Source organism: Phycodurus eques, chromosome 7 (assembly GCF_024500275.1).
Source record: "Phycodurus eques isolate BA_2022a chromosome 7, UOR_Pequ_1.1, whole genome shotgun sequence".
Classification (NCBI taxonomy): domain Eukaryota; kingdom Metazoa; phylum Chordata; class Actinopteri; order Syngnathiformes; family Syngnathidae; genus Phycodurus; species Phycodurus eques.
This window is the reverse complement of record NC_084531.1, coordinates 27,140,296-27,159,221: the sequence shown is the minus strand read 5'-3', so window position 1 is coordinate 27,159,221 and position 18,926 is coordinate 27,140,296. Positions and strand designations below refer to the sequence as shown.

The window sequence follows — 18,926 nt, the reverse complement described above, 5'->3', positions numbered from 1 at the left end:
CCCCAAAAAAAAAATGTAAAAAAATAGAAAAAAAGGCGATCACACATTCTGAGGAGATATTTCGGGCACATCGCAGCTGAAAACGCGTCTTAAAAAAATACTTCACTCCAGCTGAACGGCAATCACCAGGACAACTAAAATGACAGGTCACCATGCTCTTACATATTCTGTTTAGCATTCTGTGGGAATCAGAAGCTCATTCAAGCTGAACGTTTCTTGTTTGTGAGAGGCTATTTTTTATTTGATTTTTAAAATGCTGGTTGACTGCCAATGTATTCCAATATCCAGTTTAATCTGTTCCAGGTCAAGCTGAAGCTAACCTTTCCCGAAAATCTTGGTGGCTTTCCGAACGCTGCAGTGTTCGACTTTGGCGAAACAACATAAAGTATCCCTGTGAGCCAAAAAGCCAAAGAAAAAGCAAAACAAAGCATTTGCGAGACAGAGATCTTGCATCATATCATCCAAACTCCGAAGTTTCGTACGACTTGCGTGGCGTATCTTTCTCGAAAATGTGAGAAGAATTCCCAACTGTACCATCATCAAGTATATTGGTGAGCCAAAAAAGCCAAACAAACAAAAAGCAAAATGTGCAGAACTGAAATTAACCTCTGATGTTTTGCACGACTTTAGAGGCATGTTTTCTTGAACATTTTGTTTGAAGTCAGAACATTGGACTTGACAAATTCAGAATGATCAAAAAGTATGTTAGTGAGCCTAAAAGCCAAAGAAAAAGCACAGTGCCCAGATTTAAAACTTTCTAAACAGTACGTCTTTGGTGGTGTTCGACTTCGGAAGTTGAAAATATAACGTGGCTTGGAAACTGGTACTGTTTGGAGATGCCCCCATGATCTTCAAAGACCAACTCGTGCATTTTTCTGTAGGAATCTGTGAAAATGTGGTGGTAATACAGACAGTTCGTGGGATTGTTTCAAGCTCTTTCTTGAAACAAATACACATCTGTGATGGTATGGGGCTGTGTTAGTGCCAATGGCATGGATAACTTACACATCTGTGAAGGCACCATTAATGCTGAAAGGTACATACAGGTTTTGGAGAAACATATGCTGCCATCCAAGCAACGTCTTTTTCACGGACGCCCCTGCTTATTTCAGTAAGACAATGCCAAACCACATTCTGCACGTGTTACAACAGCGTGGCTTCGTAGTAAAAGAGTGCAAGTACTAGACTCGCCTGCCTACAGTCCAGACCTGTCTCCCATTGAAAATGTGTGGCACATTATAAAGCGTAAAATACAACAGCGGAGACCCCGGACTGTTGAACAGGTGAAGCTGTACATTAAGCAAGAATGAGAAGGAATTCCACCTACAAAGCTTCAACAATTAGTGCCCTCAGTTCCCAAACGTTTATTGAATGTTGTTAAAAGAAAAAGGTGATAAACACAGTGGTAAACATGACCCTGTCCCAGCTTTTTTGGAACGTGTTGCAGCCATAAAATTCTAAGTTAATGATTATTTGCTAAAAACAATCAGGTTTATCAGTTTGAACATTAAATATCTTGTCTTTGTAGTGTATTCAATTAAATATAGGTTGAACGTGATTTGCAAATCATTGTATTCTGTTTTTATTTGTTTAACACAGCGTCCCAACTTCATTGGAATTGGGGTTGTAAATCACAAGATGAAGATAAAACTTCAGATGTCGGTGGTGTCACGAAGCAGAAGCCATGCTTGTGATTTAATGATTAACTCTGCAGATTAAAAAAATAGAAGAAGCAGAAGAAGGGCAAAAGCATAAAAAATAAAAAAAGGCGGAGAGGCAGCATAGAGCAAAGCCGAGCGTAGCCCAATTAGGAGTTTTATGGGGCGAATAATTGGAGTCGCAGGCAGCACTGAGCCTTGTCTCAAAAGCAAAACAAAGGAACACGGGCCCGCAAAGTTTCACAGCAAACCTGGGGAATTATTAAAGAAAAACACAAAAACACAAAAAGACTCAGAGAGCACAAGGCTTATCATACTGTCTTCGCCTGCAAAATCAATATCTTTTACCATCTTCATAGTTTCACTTCCAGATCCAAGGGGGGAAAAAACAAATAATTGCAAAACCTTGAACAACTGCAATCTGATCTATATGAATGAAATAAATACATCAAAAGTAAATACACAATAAAATAAATGAAATGAATAAAATGTAATTTACAACGTCATCCAACAAGAGGACAAAGATAAAAATGGGAGCATCCTTGGAAGTATCTTTCGAACTTTGATCTCATCTTTTCAGGGGCTTTTTTTTTTTTTTAAAGATTATTTTATTTGTTTATGTTCAGATATATGAAAAAAAGAGAAATGTTAGTCAAAAGAAAATTGAAATAAAATATTTTTTAAAAAATTAAATATCAAAAATACATAAAATTAGTTAAATAAAGTAAATCAAAGTTAAGAACAATTTTAAAAAATCATGTATAAAATGTAATTCATCACCAATAAGAGGACTGAAATAAAAATCCTAAGAATTCCTTCTAGCTTTTATCAACTTTTAGCTTTTTAACAAATATATACAAAGAAATGGATGAATAATTGTTTGTGGAATGTCAGATATAAATAAAGATATAAAATTTAAAAAAAAAAAAACATATATATATATATATATATAATAAAGTATAATCAAATTTAGGTTGTCACCAATGAAAACATCCTTGGAAGAATTCCTTCTCGCAGTTAAAAATACACATGGATACCTTGAAAGTGTTTCATGCAAACAAACCAACTAGTCGATACACACATGCCGATAACAAAATAACCACCTCGCGTGGAGCTAACTCAGCTCTTTAAGTGAAGCCCGACGAGTGTGTTGACTTCACGCAGCGCTGGAATGAGGTGCACATGGCGTCTTGATGGCTTTGCTTCATTTCATGTCACTCCTACGGGACGCTTTCATTTCCTGGCCGCATTGTAGGCGAACATGTTATTGTCGTGGACTTTTCTTGTCGAGATTTGTCATTACATATCAGTGCCGAGCCATCTTCTTCAAGTTGCTGGCAATGCGTTAGCTGTGCGAGGGCGCCTGACAGTCAGAAGCATGAGATGGAGAACTCCAGCCCAAGTATCCAGCATCGTGTTTACCCAACATTTATTGAACCAAGGCACATAGTTTACATTAGAAAACCGATACACACACACACACACACCAAGCAAAAATGAAAAGTGGTTACGCAGGTTAATTACCATACGTACCATCTGCCAGCTAGTTGCTCTTCCTGTCACTATATCTCGCTGACGTAGATAGTTGAATAAAGATACGTCATTTGCAGTTTTAATAATAATAATTAAAAAAAAAAAAAACATCAGTCTCAGCATCAGGACTTCTGATTATAAGAGGCTACTTTGTGTGATCAGATGGACAGAACATTTTTGCATTAGCATAAAAGCATAATTGCCTGCTGCCTGGATCAGATGACAAGATTTTAGCACCGTTATTGGCCTGATTTGCTATCGTTGCCGATTTTCCAGATTGGGCCTCTTTGTAGTGGGACATAATCCACGATTAACGATTTGGCGTAGGAGAAGCCCTCCCTGCAATGGCAAAATGAAAAGTCTAGCTTGATTGAGACAAAAAGGAAAGGAGGATCTTGGTGTTTCAGAGTTTATTATGGGAGTGTAATACAGAAAAATATTGCCAAAACATTTTTCAATGTTTAATATTGAAATGCAAATATTTGGTGTCAGAAGTGGGATCTAATAATTGACCATCCAGGCAGTTTTGTGAGTTGGGTGGTGTGCATCTGGAGACAAAAAGGATACACTAATAATAAATAAATAAATAAATAATAATAAACTGAATATTATCTAAAAATATTGGTGTCAGAAGTGGGATCCCAAAAGCAACAGCCAAGTGCGTATGCGGGAGTTGTCTGCGCATCCTGGGACAAAATATATATTTACTTTTGGTGTTTCAATGTTTAATATCATCATATAGAAAATATTGTTTAAAAAAAAGAAATTGGTGTCAGAGGTGGGATCCAAGGATTGACCCTCCAGACAACCTTGTGAGTTGAGGGGGCGACCACGTGAGAGCAAAAACAAAACTATTGTTGTCATTATGGTAAAACAGAAAATATTGCCACAACTTTTGGTGTCAGAAGTAGGATCCAGGGCGTGGTATCCAGATTTACGAGTTGTGTTCGTCCCACCCTGGGGGAAAAAACAATACTTTTGGTGTTCCAGTGTTTGTTATGGTAATATTAAAATTATTAGTCGCAATATTTAGTGTCAGAAACGGGTTCCAAGGATCACCCTCGCAGACAATCACAATTGTGATATAGAAAATACATAAAGCCACACCATCCACAGGCTTCTCACACACACATTGTCCCAGTGAAGCTGCTGACTTGTAAGCACCCGCGACCTCCACAAACCTGCAAACTGGAACCCGAATAAAAAAAAAGCTAACCTTCCCACACGGACGTCAGCGCAAATCCCCCCGCGGGTCCCCGTCCTCAGTTTTATGTGAAAGCATATTTAACTTTCTAGCGCTTCTTTCAGAGACCCTTCGAGCCCGCCCGGCCGGCCCAGATTAACTTCTTGGCACACAATGCCGGCGAATTAGGGGACTGCTGCTCAACCCCGCGACCCGCGACCCGCGACTCGCCCTCCGTTCTGTGGGTGACCAAACACACTTCTAGGGCCAGGAACTCTTGACCGGCAGCTCAAACCGGGAACAGGCGACAAGTGTGAGTGGCAAGCGGATTAAGGAGCAGGACAAAAAGACGGGAGCGGGACAGATGGCCATTTTGCTTCTCCTTGCAAAATGCACATGTCAAAGGTTGCAATTTATTGCTCCAAATCTGCTCTCAGCCTCAAAGTGAAAGAGTCCGCTGACGGCCGGACATAATATTAGGTACACCTGCACAGTCTGACCAATACTTTTGTTTTGCAGTGTTTATCACGGTAATACACAAAATGGGCCATGCAATCTGAGATCTACTTCTGCAATACAAAAATTATTGCTAAAACATTTTGATGTCAGAAGTGGGTTGACCATTCAGAGTGAGTTGGAGGCTGTGCATCTGGGTACAAAAACAATACTCTTGTTGGTTCAAAGTTTATTATTGTAATGCAAGACATTTGGTGTCAGAAGTGGGGCCCAGGGAGAGACATCGAGGCATATTTGTGAGTCAGGGGCCGGCCACCCGGGGACATAAACATTACACTTGGTGTTTCAATATGCTGTATGGTAAAATAAAATCTTAGCTAAAATATTTGCTGTAAGAAGTAGGATCCAAGAATCGGCCATTCAGACGTTTTTGCAGTCAATGTTTACTATGCTTATTGCCAAACATTTAGTGACAAAAGTGGGATCCAAAAATGTTTGTGAGTTGGAGGCTATGCATATAAGTATTTACCACATTTAGTTCTTCACACAAATAATAAACTGACAACAATAAAAAAAAAAAAGAAATTTAAATACACAATTATATTGTTTGTTGCATTTTGTGTACAGCATGTGGAAAATTACTGTACCATACCATACCATACTATACCATACCATGTTGACCTAATGACATAGTGCACAATTTAGACAATATCGCTTCATATGACAAGCCAGATAACTGAATGTTCCATTAAAAAGTCAAAACTTATAAAGACGAAATCGTTCAAAAGTCAATATTCTTTTGCGTTCAAAAGTGTAACTATGAGTCTAACCTTTTGAAAATCTTAGACAAACTAATAGATTGCACCACAAGGTGGCGCTTCGAGGTCATAGTCAGAAAAAATATGTCACGTTTGAGACGACGGCAGAATGTCACATGACTGTGGAGAGCCAATCACAAGCGTCGCCTTTAGAAGGAGGAAGTGATATATTAAAAAATAAAAATTGCAGGCATTTTTCAAATCGTAATGATAATACATTTCCAAAAGCAACTGTAATTTAACTACACATTTTCTCCCAGAAATTTAATGAATTAAAATGACCCACATTTTGTCATTAAATGGCGCATTCTAGTTACATGTAATGACTTACTCTCCAAGCCTGCCCACTGCATACTTATTTAGTGCTTTTCAACGCATCTGAAGACACTTTAGCTGTTAAAAAATAAATAAAGCTAGATTAAATATGAAATGTAACTACATCATGGCATTCAATCATAAAATGATAACTGCTGAAAAAAAAAATGATATAGGGTTTCCCCCAAACATTACTCACTTTGACTCTGCTCATCTTCACGTGTATTGCAATGTAAATATGAATGCAGACAGAGAGAGAGAGAGAGAGAGAGAGAGAGAGGGGGGGGGGGGGCGGGGCGGGGTGTATCCACTTGCAGGGACTCCAACCTCCGCGCACCGAAGGGGGCGTCCACGCACACTCAGTGACTCGCGTGTGCTCGTGCAGTGAGTGTGGGAGCACGCAGCAGCAGCAGCAGCAGCAGCAGCAGCCTGTCACTCACTCCACTGCCCGCCTGCACATCTTCTGCCTCGGCACCGTGACACCTCGTTTTTTTCTTGCCTCCGGTGCCACGGAACGTTCGCGACGTGGGCGTGTTGACGTGCGCGTGCACGAGCAGCACCTCTATTATTATTTTTCTTTTCTTTATTATTTGGAGCGGCGCGCACGGAAGGAAGGAAGGAAGGAAGGAAGGAGGGAAGGAAGGAAGGAAGGAAGGAAAGGGAACAGGACGAATTTTTCTCCCTCTTTTCTTTTCACGCAGCATCGTGCGTGTCGCGCACTGTGGAAATAAGGAGTGGGGGCGCATCCACGAGTGGGGGCTCGTCAAGTGAAGTGTGGACCCGGACGGGACCTGCTGCATTGTCTCTCCAAGCATGGTAAGCTACAGAAATGCTGCTTGAAATGTTACATTACATGGTGCGCGCAGATGAGCCCCCCCCCCCCACCCCACAATCCGAACCGCACCTTGGGTCTCGGCCGTGCACGGCTGACTGGTGTCCCTGCGTGCGTGGTGCGGGTGTTCGCGTACGTGACTACATGTGGGAGTCAATAAGTAAATCCATATGTTCGCTGTAATTATGATCACATGTTCGTTTTGAACGCAATTTTTAATGCGACATGAATTGCATAAGGGAGAATAAACAACTTTTTTTTTTTTTTTTTTTTTGCACTGTGCGGTGGAGCTGTTTTAAATGGTTTTATTAAAAGATATTTTTATGAAATCAAAACATCATCGTTTATTTATAATTCTATATTATTTTGTATGATTAAAAAATAAAAATACTTTGGGCATAATTTTATTTTTGGGCATAATTTACATTATTTTAGGATTTTTTTTAAATTCCTGATAGCAAATTTTGGTCATATTGATTTTAATTTGTTGTTATTTTAAATTGTTTTTATTTGTTAATGTTAATTTATTTTAATGGTTAAAAATAACAAATAATATAAAATAGATACAAATATTTTTAACTCTCCCAAGCACATCATAGTCATTTATTATAATTTAAAAAAAAATAATTGACTTAAATATATATATATTTTGAATCCCTACAACATTCTACATTTATTATTTATATTATAAAATAACATTAAAATATTTTTAAAAAGTAAATATATGTATTATTTTTAAACCCTAAGTCACATTTTATTTTTCTTATAACACAGACCACTGTGCCCTCTCAAAAACATCAGTCACCATTTATTTTTCTTATTACAGTATACAGAACATATTTTTAAAAAAGAGATGTTTTTTTTTCCTTTTAATCTTCAAAGCGCATCCTCGTTACTTTCTGTTTTTTGTATGACTAAAAGTAATTGTAAAAATGTCCAGCGCTCAAATGAATAAGCAATGATCAAGCCTGTCAGTGCTGTGTTGTTGTACGCTTCATTTTGAGGAGTTCCCAAACAGTGTGTGAGAGCAGAGGAGGAGTAAAACGAGTGAGTGAGAGTGAGAGTGAGTGAGTCGGACCCCCGGGAGCCATTGTTGCACTGTAGCACTAGTAGCTCAGGCCATCTCTTGTACTGATTGGTTGGCTCTAAACGGCTTGTGTTCATTCTTCCATTAATGAGTGTGTTTAATTCCGTGGCTTAGTGTGTGTCCTTTGAGGTGTATTCTCTAGAAATGGACGCAATGTAGCTAATCAGATGTTGAATGATAGCGGTTGAAATTCACGGTTGGCTCGAAACGCAGAGCTGTGAATTGTTGTTCGTCTGTACAGAATGTGTCCTGGGCGTACGGCGCCTGTTGCCGAAAATCAACGGGCGTAGGCTCGAGCTAATGAAGATGAGCGGTGGAGAAAAAGGATGCTCGGATGAATTTTCACCTGCACGCATCATTTGCTCAAAACATTAGGTACATTTTCCAAGGTTGTCGATGCTCTTTTTCACTTTCCGGAAACAAAATGAATGCCAATTGAATCTTAAAAGTTCATCTTCGCTCGTCTTCAAAATGAGGCGGTGTGGTTTTCATGAAAAAATAAATGTGTTTTGAAACATGTTTTGATGGACCTCCTACAGACATAGCTTTAGCTAGGCTATCCTAGCTATTCTTGCCGCGAATAGCTAAAAAACACAAGTATTTGATGTCACCCCAAGAACAGGAAAATTAACAGATTAAACCATAAATATACCACAACAAACTATGATCCTAAAACACTTGAATATCATTTCAAACTCATCCTATAACACTCAGCTTGGAAATAAATGGCCTAAAGTGCTACTAAACCCAAACATATTTCAAGCAAGAGTACATTGTACGAGGCGCAGTCAAAAAGTCATGAGCCCAAATTCAATTTAACCTATGAGTAATTGAATTGTTTTTCATATTCTTCGCCTTTGAGCCTGGACACCCACTTTTTGGCTGTGCTGTAGCCGATTGCAGCTTCTCCATGCATATTTTGGAAATATTTAGCAGTGGTTCCCCTTTCAAAGTAACCAATTCAATCAGAGCTCTCTCTGCTTCTGACAGGGATCCGACAATGACGTCATTTCCAGAATGGCTGGCAGGAAGAGGCTAAAACTAAATAAATAAACCTTCCAAAAAGTATTAAACTACAAACTGTGAACAAATCTGAAATAAATTAAATCATGAGTAGGTTCAATTAAATGGGGCTCATAACTTTTTGACTGCCCCTCATATGTAGCAGCAAAAGTAAAAACACGGTATTCTGAGTAATATTGCGTTGGTGGAGTAAGAATGAATCGGAATAATCCATCAGGGCAGTGCAATGCAATGTTGGGCGAAATCATTTTCAGCTGCAAACCGGAAGTGACCTTAATGCGCAAGTAACACATTCTTGCGAATTCGCGCTTTAAAATTAGCCCCCCCCCCTCCCCCCCCAGTAAGCGAGCATAGAGTATGTGATGTTTCAAACATATATTTTTAGGGTACTTCGTAGATTAAAGTGAACAGCAGCTGAGAAAGAAGCTATGCACATTTAAACATAACTGAACGTTTTGTCATCATGGCTTTAGTTCCCCTTTAAAGATGATTTTCATGTCAAAAACATACAAATGCGGTGAAGACTCTGTAACTTGCGCTAACAACCCAGGCTAAACATAGCTCCTCCCTATACAAAGATTTTAGTACAGTCGAGATGTATCATTTCAGTATACTTCTTTGCCGCCATCTTGTGAAATTGTAGGGTGCTACAGAAAGAGCATCAAAATAAGTAAATTAGCGAGTTTTTCAGCAAATAGCTGAGTAAAGGTTCCACGGGGGGGGGGGGGGGGGGGGGGGGGGGGAGAATTGGGGAATTAGTGAAGAGCAAACTGCAAATAAACAGGGGTTCAATGGACAGTGACCATGTTTTCATTGGTATCTTAGCACCACACTTTGAAAAGCTCATGCAAGGGGACACAGTCAAACTTAAGGTAGATTTATAGACAGTTTATAATAAGGACAGTATTCCTTTTGTGTCCATGTAACCTTGGATATGAGAGGTTAAATTCGAGGGGGCAACTAGGGGGGGCGTTGAGTAAGAAGTCTTAAGTTGTTAAGTCCCACCGCATGGTTCCTCCCTTGCCTTTGTCATGCTGATACACTCCAAACTGTTGGTCCTCCTCATCTCGTTGTCGTCGTCTTCACCCCCGAGGGAGAAGGGATGAAAAATAGTTTTTCAGTCGGACCTCGCCGCATCGCCGTAATCGCCCTGTAAGCATTTGAACTAATGATGGCGGCGCGGCGTGACGCAGAAGAAGCCACGAAACGTCTCCCTTCGCTCCCTCCGGAGTCGGCCAGGAGGGAATTCAAAAAATAATTATTGTGATTGTTATGAGCAGGAGCGGCACGGTGGCCGACTGGTTAGAGCGTCAAAAACGTGCGTGGTAGGTTAATTGACAACTCTAAATTGCCCGTAAATGTGAGTGCGAATGGTTGTTTGTTTGTATGTGCCCTGCGATTGGCTGGCAACCAGTTCAGGGTGTACCCCGCCTCCTGCCCGAAGATAGCTGGGATAGGCTGCAGCACGCCCGCGACCCTAGTGAGGAGAAGCGGCTCAGAAAATGGATGGATGGATGGATGGATGGATGGATGGTATGGATGCAGCAAGAAAGCAATCTCCGCTATTGTGCTTGTGACAAAGGAACCATCACTCGGCACGACAATAGAAAACAGTCACACTCGACATAATATTAGGTACACCTGCACAGTAGGAAATCTGATTGATTAGTGAAATTCTCCAGTTTCACTGAATCGGTCAGAAAATTATTAATTATTGACAACAAATAGTGTGTGTTCATCTGTCTCTGCTACCGACGGATAGTGACAGACGGAACTATTAAATGTTCTTTCACGAGATGGCAGAAGGTACGATCTACCTGTTGCTATTCATACAACAGAATAATAGCGTATAATAGCAGAATAATACAGCAGAATAATAATAGAATAATAGAATAATAGAATAATAATAATAGCACTCAACAGATTTCACAGTGACGTTGTACATTTTGGAGTAAATTAAGACGAGATCATCATTTCAGTAGTTTTTGTGGCATTTTGTTTGGTTGTGTGTGCCTTGAGATTTTTCTAATGTAAATTATGCCTTGGCTCAAGAAAAGGTGGGGAAACTTTGCTACAGAAATGCAGCTGTTACAAAGAATGCAGAGTTTTGTGTCAATGTCAATTGATCATAAACTGGTGCTTGTGATAGTTTGGCTACCATCAAAATGATCAAAACAACTCTCCACATAATTGTGTATTGGAATGCATGACAAAATCCCCAAAATGTCCAATGGGATATGTTGCGGTTTGTCAATTCAAGGTTCTTTATTGTGGTTGTACTTTGCAGTGAAGTACAATTGCACTACTGTTTCTTGTTATTTAGTCAACATAAGAGGGGCGAAATATTGCTTCATATCAGGACACCACTACGAGCTACATGCATAATTAAAGCTGTGAACAGCAATAAACGGGCTCTCGCACCTCCATTTTCATAGCAAATCCAAGAAATAATCATTAAACGTTGGTGCTATGTTGCACTCACATTGAATTGCGGGGGCAATAAAGCTTTGCATTTCAGTGTGGCCCATTTGTCTGGGATACCTGCTCCCAATTGGGGCTCATTTTGGTGAATCCCCAAGTAGGATTTGGCCAAAGTACAAGCCCCGGAAGTTTCTTCAAAATGTCCGCTTCAGACCAAAATGGCTGACTTTCTGTTACATTTCTAGAATGGGTGCTTGGGAGTTTTTCATGCGCGCTGTTGTGCTAGACATATCCACCCAATAGCTTGTCCTTGAGACTTTTTCATGTGTTCTATTATGATAGACATGCCTGCTGCATTTCTTGTCGATCGTTGTAACTGGTATCGGGGGCTAGTTATTTTCAACTTTCCAGGGGTTGCTATTAAGTGAGTTTGGGCAGGGGTCATGTTCGGGACCACTTAAATTTGTACAGTTTCATCAGGATACAGAGGGTTGCAAAAATTGGTGGGTTTTCGTGAATGTGGAGGCCCACAAAATGTGCATTATTACCCTATGTTAAGGCAGATAATTTTTTGATACAGCAGATAACTGAACCCTGCCATGAATAGCGAAAAACCGCGGGTCATTGATGGCCTCCCCTAAAATTTGTTATGGCCTGTATTAATAGTTGAGTTTAAACCGTAAATAACAAATAAAAAATGAAATAAAATAAAACCACAAACTATGAAATATAGATGACATAATGATACATGTACAAAGACTAACAACCAATGCTAAACTTAGCTCCTCGACATACAAAGCTTGTCTCTCAGTCAAGATGCATCACTTCAACATACAATACTTCCCTGACACCAGTTTAGACAGGACATGGCCGGGATCTAAGGGTGTTTCAGAAACCACAAAAAACATGACTGGGTGAATTTGTGAGTAGTGAACCGTGAATATGCGGGGGATTACAGTATAGCCTTTAAGCACAAATGAAATCATAACATGGATCTCGGCGTGTAGTCATTTTTTTCACTGATGTCAGTAATTCTAAAGTGTCTAAGGAATCAATAATTCTTGTATAACTGCTTTTTCAGCAGGCGCTACCGGAGTGTTTTTCGGCCTGCGGGCTTTACGTTTAGCCGAGGCTGCTCTTTGATGCATCACGCACGCACTCAATCAAAATGTAACTCATGGCTATATGGCGTCTATATTATGAAACACCCACATGCTTTCGCCCCCCCACTCCCAACAACCCATTTAAAGTCAGCCACGGAAGGGCCGAGCCGCATCCTCACCTGCTCTTCAACCTTTTCCCTCCACGTCTCTCAAAGGAGCAGAAAGACATTTAGCTTGTCTGACCTTGCCGTGTCTTCATCTTCACTCTGTAGCGACAGGTTCATTAGTTTGGATGTGACATGTGGAGGCTACTCTGATTCTTCATTACCGCCTCTGCCAAGCAACTGCCTGTGATGGTGGTTTGCCCCCTTAACACTAACAGTCCCATTTTCTCTAAACTTGATTAGAACTAGCGATGACCTGGACAGATAGCTGCTGCACATACGTTATCTTAATGCTCTAGACTGTTTCTGAGTGAGCGCAGATGATATAGTATGTAATCTGTGTGAAAGTTATTTTCAACGGAGAAGCGAAAATGCACTTTTGGGCCAACAAATATTCTGTGGTAGAAAATGTGTTGCATCACTACTAAACTCTTTTGTAAAACTGGTTTCATAGTTGGATCGATCAACCCTGAAAAATGTGGGGGTAGAAGTTATATTCATCCACATATTACCCTCCACTTAAAAATGTTATCTCCTTGGCCTGGTACACGCAAAGATTTTTCCACTCTTAAAAGATTTGTTATCTGCTACAGATTGCACGCATGAAGATAAAAAAAATCGGGCATTCAACAGTTTTGGTCGTCATGTGTGTGTTGTGCTCCGAGGATCACACATCACGGCACACATAAAGATTCTGTTGCACCGTTGATCTCAAAGTCTCGTGTGATCACACCTGATCGAAAACGAAAAGGAAGAGGAAGAAATACTTCCAGATACGCGCTCATGTTTCCCGAGTTTTCCCCAAGGTTGCCGAATTGCGATGCTCTCATAAAAGACTTATTTTGGAAAACCCTTCTTACCGTTTGGGGAACCCACTTGTCTACTGAGTAAGACGTTTTCGTTTTCATTTCCGTGTTCGTCAGTCTTGATTGGCTACATTCTGTTGCACGTCACCATTCTCAGCGTCGTGACTCAGGAGAAGTCGGCTTTCCCCTCACACATGAAGATTTTTGGTCATAAATATTGAACGTGTTTCATTATTTAAGATTGTCGGCCCCGACCGGTTTTGACTGTAAAATCGGGACGAATCCACTCTTAACACACATCAGAACTAAGGACAATTTTATTGGATAATCTTATAAAATTTAAGATTGTCTGGCGTTTGACGTGCTTGGTCAGGGAGCGTCAAAATTGGCACAAAAACAGGCCAATTGTCTTTATGTGTGTACCTGCGTCTTACTCCAATGATCTGTGAAACCCTGAAACAGCCAAAACCCTGGCATGGATTCGTCCCTATGTCCAAGAAGGAAACGATAAAAAGCTCTCACCTAAAAGCATGACATTAGTTAACTCCCCTTAGCCAGAGCCGCGACAATACTGTTTTTGGTCCAGAATATTCCAGACGTTCCAGTGGAACCGAGCAAATCCAGGGAGTTATTGTGTGATATAAAATAGCCTCATCAATAGAATAATCAAATTGCCATAAAATACGACACCACATCTCATAATTCGTTGTGTCTAGTAGATGGGTGAGCAGGTGCAAAAACAAGGTCCATCACAGCTCCGGGCTCGGATGACATTCTTAAGTCACCGTCGTAGTTGTTTGGATAGGGGAGCCAGGTGTTAGACTACCCCCAGGGCACGCCTCCTGCACCCACACAAAGACCCTTCGTCCGGTCAATTGTTTGATGGGGAGAGGGGACTCCTCCAGACTGTGTGATCAAACAGAGTGGATCCTGTGGCGTCTTCACATTCATGAAGGTCAAATCAGGGGCCAATCAGAAGCTTGGAGATGCTTGGTGGAGATTTTCTGTGGAGTATATTTATGCGGACATATTCTTAAATGTCATTTCCTTTTTAAATCATCGTAGTGTTCGTTTTAGTTAGCATCACAATTGCATAAGGCATTTAAGCACTATTTTGTGGCTGTCAAATGCACAAATCAAGCCAAAGGGGGGCCTTTCAGTGGGAAATTGAGTGATCTCCATTGAAGCCGTCCTCCGAAGCCCAGTGGGTGAAATTTGTCAAACAATTTGACCAAAGAGGAAGCGGCACACAGCTTATTGTTTGATTGCACTAAATCAGGAATTCAGGCGAGAAGTTCCCCTACATAAACCTAAACACAACTACCATGTGTACTCCTAAATGTAATAGGAAATAAAGAGTTGCCTATTTTCGAGAAAAACAATTAGGATGCTATGATAATCAATTCAAATTTTTTAGAAGCAAAGAGTTATAATTCTGATTCTGATGTTACAAGTATAAAGTTGTATTTTGTCCAATAAAGAAAGGTCGTAATCTTGACAAAAACATAATGTTGTTGTTTTTTCCAGGATAAAAAAAAAGTGAATTTAAAACATACATCTTTATTGTTGTGATATTCTGGTGACCCGCAAGAGGGAGACATTCACCAGGGGCGTGTCTTCAAGGGAGGGACAGGAGATGAACGAGAGAGTAGTTGGCTTCAAAGGGAGTGGTTGGCTCTTTGGTGGGACAACACTCAGTTTGTATATGGAGAGTACAGTCGCATGACTGGTTCTTGTCTCCTTGTCTTGTTCTTTACCACATCTCCACAATATTATGCATTTTATCATGTAAAGTTGCCTTTATTCTTGGAAAAAAAGAATGAGGTCCTCAAAAAACATACATCTGAAGTCTCTTCGAAAAAAGGGACTTCAGATGTATGTGATGCTACATTACAATCATATAGGACTAATTGGTCGGTCCCCATATGTAGGTATGCACTTTTTTTTAAATGATATAAATTTACTGCAAATTTTTTTTTGGACTCCAGGCTACAGCTCACACAGCCCAGTTTGAGAACCCCGGCACTAAACAACTCTCCACTCATGCAGAGAAATGGAGGCTGACTGCTTCTAAGTACCGCCGCTCGCAGCTTCTGCTCCAGTCCCGACTGTCGCCTCAAACGTGCCCCGATGTTCCCTAAAACACAGCGTGACAAATTACCTCTCTCTGATTTGAACCGCCTTTTATTTTCATGACAGCGCCGCAGCCCAGCGTTGAACTGCGGGAAGAAAAATGTGACAGTAATTATAAATTGAGCAAAAAAAAAACAAAAACATCCGTGTGTGAAGGTCATGATTCCGCTGACAGCCGTCACGTGCCTCGGGGGGCATCCCGCTAACAACATGCTCGTTTTTTTTTGTTTGGCCCTCCCATCAGAACAGCCTCCCCCATGGCGTTTCATCATGACCACCGCCATCTTATGCAAGACGGTGAAATGTGGCTTAATCCTCAGGTAATTAAGCCCCTGCGACCGCCTTTGTCGCAATCGCAGCTCTCGCTCAGCGTCTTTGCTTCAATGAAGCCTTCTTGGCGTTTCTTTTGCGTTCAGCACTATTTTGTGCGGCGTAAAGTAGCCTTAGGGCTTTGCATTTTCATCTGCTGTGATCAATATACGGACACAGTGGGAGATGTTGGAGTGGTTCAAAGATGGAAAGCCGAAGAAGGAAGGTCATGAGTGTGAGAGTTTGCATCTCTTGGATACAGATATCACATCTTAGAATGGATTAAAAAAAAAAAAAACATGTCAAATATATTAGTATTCAGTGGCTTGGAAAATTGCTGAAAAAACATGATGAGGCATCTGTTTACACACAAGCAGTTTGTATGTGTTAATGTGCATTAATACAAAGCAGTGGTTTAATTGGCTAATTAATGTATGGAAAGGTGGTCTGGTGACTGTTGTATTTCATGGTTTTTCCTTTTAATGTCTTTTGTTGGCATTTTCTACTTCCAAATTGGTATTTTATAGTTAATACAGAGTAGTACTTCGATTGCTGTAACAGAATAACTTTGACGAAAGTCAGCTAGCTTAATGCTAACACACAACACTAGCATCGATTTGCCATGTTATAAACCTTTAAGCATTTGAACACAAACGGTGCAGCGACACATGTAGATGGACACTATGAGAATACACATGGGCATATTCTTTATCCTGTGCGAAAAATTACTAACATGACTGCAGTTTACCCATATATATATATATATATACTGCCCCCTGGTGGTCAAGGCACAAAAACCAGAAGAAGAAGCACAATGCCAACGGGCAATGAAGCATAAAATCATGATGCACAAAGAAACAAAAACATCTGCCTCAGAACTGTGAAGCAGATGTGCTAACCAGTCGTCCACCGTGCCGCCTCCTTTATATTATGTAGTTTATTATTAATACAGAGCAGTGGAACAATATTCGATTTCACGTATATTGGCCGTTTTTCCCTTTTGATATGGATTTTATGTTTAATACAGAGCTGTGATTCACTTGTGTAATCCCATATATGCGCAACCTACTTCCGCATTCGTTAAAACAGATCTAAGCACTCCCTCCCGGTTCAAGTAAATGGCGACGTGGGCTGTGACAAAGCAACCGTAGGAACTTTAAACGTCTACAGTGTTTTTTAAAAAAACAATTTTTAACGAAAGGTGGCACAACGGAGCCACCAAAGATGACAATATTCAATATTTAGGCTTCACACGTGTTTATATATATATATATATATATATATATATATATATATATATATATATATATATAATATCTAATTTGTATGAATACTTTTGTCCGAGGACACCAGTCATAATAAAAATAAAATTTTAGCAAGTTCAGCTTCAAACAATTATGTAATCAAACCGTACTAATGCTCGTTAGCGTAGCAAACACAGGAAGTCAGCTAACCTGTTTTCCGGGTTTGGGCAGGTGATTTACTGCATATAGCTGATTAGTGTACTGTATATCTCTATGGCGACCTGTCATGTGGAAACTGCACATTGGTGGGTTTTTTTCCCTTCTAATATGAATTTTATAGTACAAACAGAGCAGTGGTTCAATCACACTGTTAGTGTAGGCAGAGAACCTTTTACTTCCATTATAATTTAAATTTCAGTGTTATATTTAATACAGATTAAATTTAATAATGAATGTATGCAAGTAATCTTGTCTCATTGTCCTCATGGTGTTTTTTTTTTTTTTTTTTTTCATTATTTTGCCATGCAGTGGGTGTGGATGGTCTGTGCCATTTAATTTTTTATTTGTGTTTTTTATCTGATTGAGCCCCTGTGAACCTTACCTAGCAACAAGTGACCCTGTGATTTGTGCCCGTGAAAAAGAGCGCAGCTGCTAGCTGCAATTTGATTGAAGAAAAACTTTCACGGTACTTTCATGTACACTCAACCTGCTTGATATTTATTGTTGTTGTCAGTCACTAGGGACCGGCTTGAAACCTGAAGGTTAAGACTTGAGACTTACTTAAGACTTGTACATATGTGACTTACCTACACTGATGGAATTCCCGGTGCAGAGTAAGCGTAGCAGTGTTGTTGTTGTCCTGTCGGCTGAGCGAATAGGCCTCGTCTATACATTTTGCGAGCGTCAGGCGGCCAAGTGGTGGAGTGGCGGCTCCCGGCGGAGCTGACCTTCAGCAATTACGCCTTCAATATTCATGAGGCTCCGCTAGCTGGCCCGCAAGTGCGCTAGTGCTCCAGTCACAGACACAGTAGGGCATTTTTCCTCTCAGCCGCAGTGCTAAGATGACATTTTCGCGACTTGCCTTATTAATCAAATAGGTACAAAATGTGCTGAACTGTTCTTCTTTTGCGTGACCCGGACGACAGCACTTGTCTGTTTGCGTTGTGTTTGTAGCGTAAAAGTACATTGACGTTATTGATTTAAAGCCACCTGCGTGACATAAGTCATGTCGACGAAAAGACATTTATCATTCTGTGATAGGGATTGAGTGAACCAGAGTTTATTGCGGGGATACATTCCACACCCGCCTGTAACAGGCAAAACATCTGCAATATAAAGAATTTTCAAAACATTTTCTTTCTAGTTTTATAAAATAATTAAACTTATTAAAACACACATTTTCAAGTATTCATTTAGTGCCTGTTCTCACTCTCAGTTTACTGTAAGTCTGACACACGAAACAAAAAAGAAATAAATACGTATATTTAAACACTAAAATGTTCTACCACACCATGTGTCCACTAGTTCAAAGCTAGCATTCCATGTAAAACACCATTAGCAGGCTAATGGAAATCAGCATAGATGTTACGGTAATTATAAACCTTCAAACAATGGCTTACAGCATACAACAATACTTACAGACATACAGTATATTCTCTCGGCTCAGTGGAAACAAAGACTTAATAGTAGGGGACCGTCTGTGCCTCTTGATGTGATGTTTTAACCCTCCTGTTTCTATTGATAAATATATATTTTTTAAAGAAAACGGTAAAAAAGCAATGCCAGCTGGAGCAGGAAGAGTTTATTCAAAATATTGTTAGACTCGCAACATAACAGGCGTG

The 18,926-nt window shown here is 40.1% G+C and overlaps 1 protein-coding gene across 1 annotated transcript in view; it reads left to right on the top strand.

Moving 5' to 3' along the window:
• The first annotated feature begins 6,350 nt into the window (after positions 1-6,350).
• tenm4 (teneurin transmembrane protein 4) overlaps positions 6,351-18,926 on the top strand; it is a 193,417-nt gene continuing 180,841 nt past the window's right edge. The window contains 1 exon segment of the mRNA XM_061680943.1: positions 6,351-6,779. The gene's annotated coding sequence lies outside the window, so the exon portion shown is untranslated.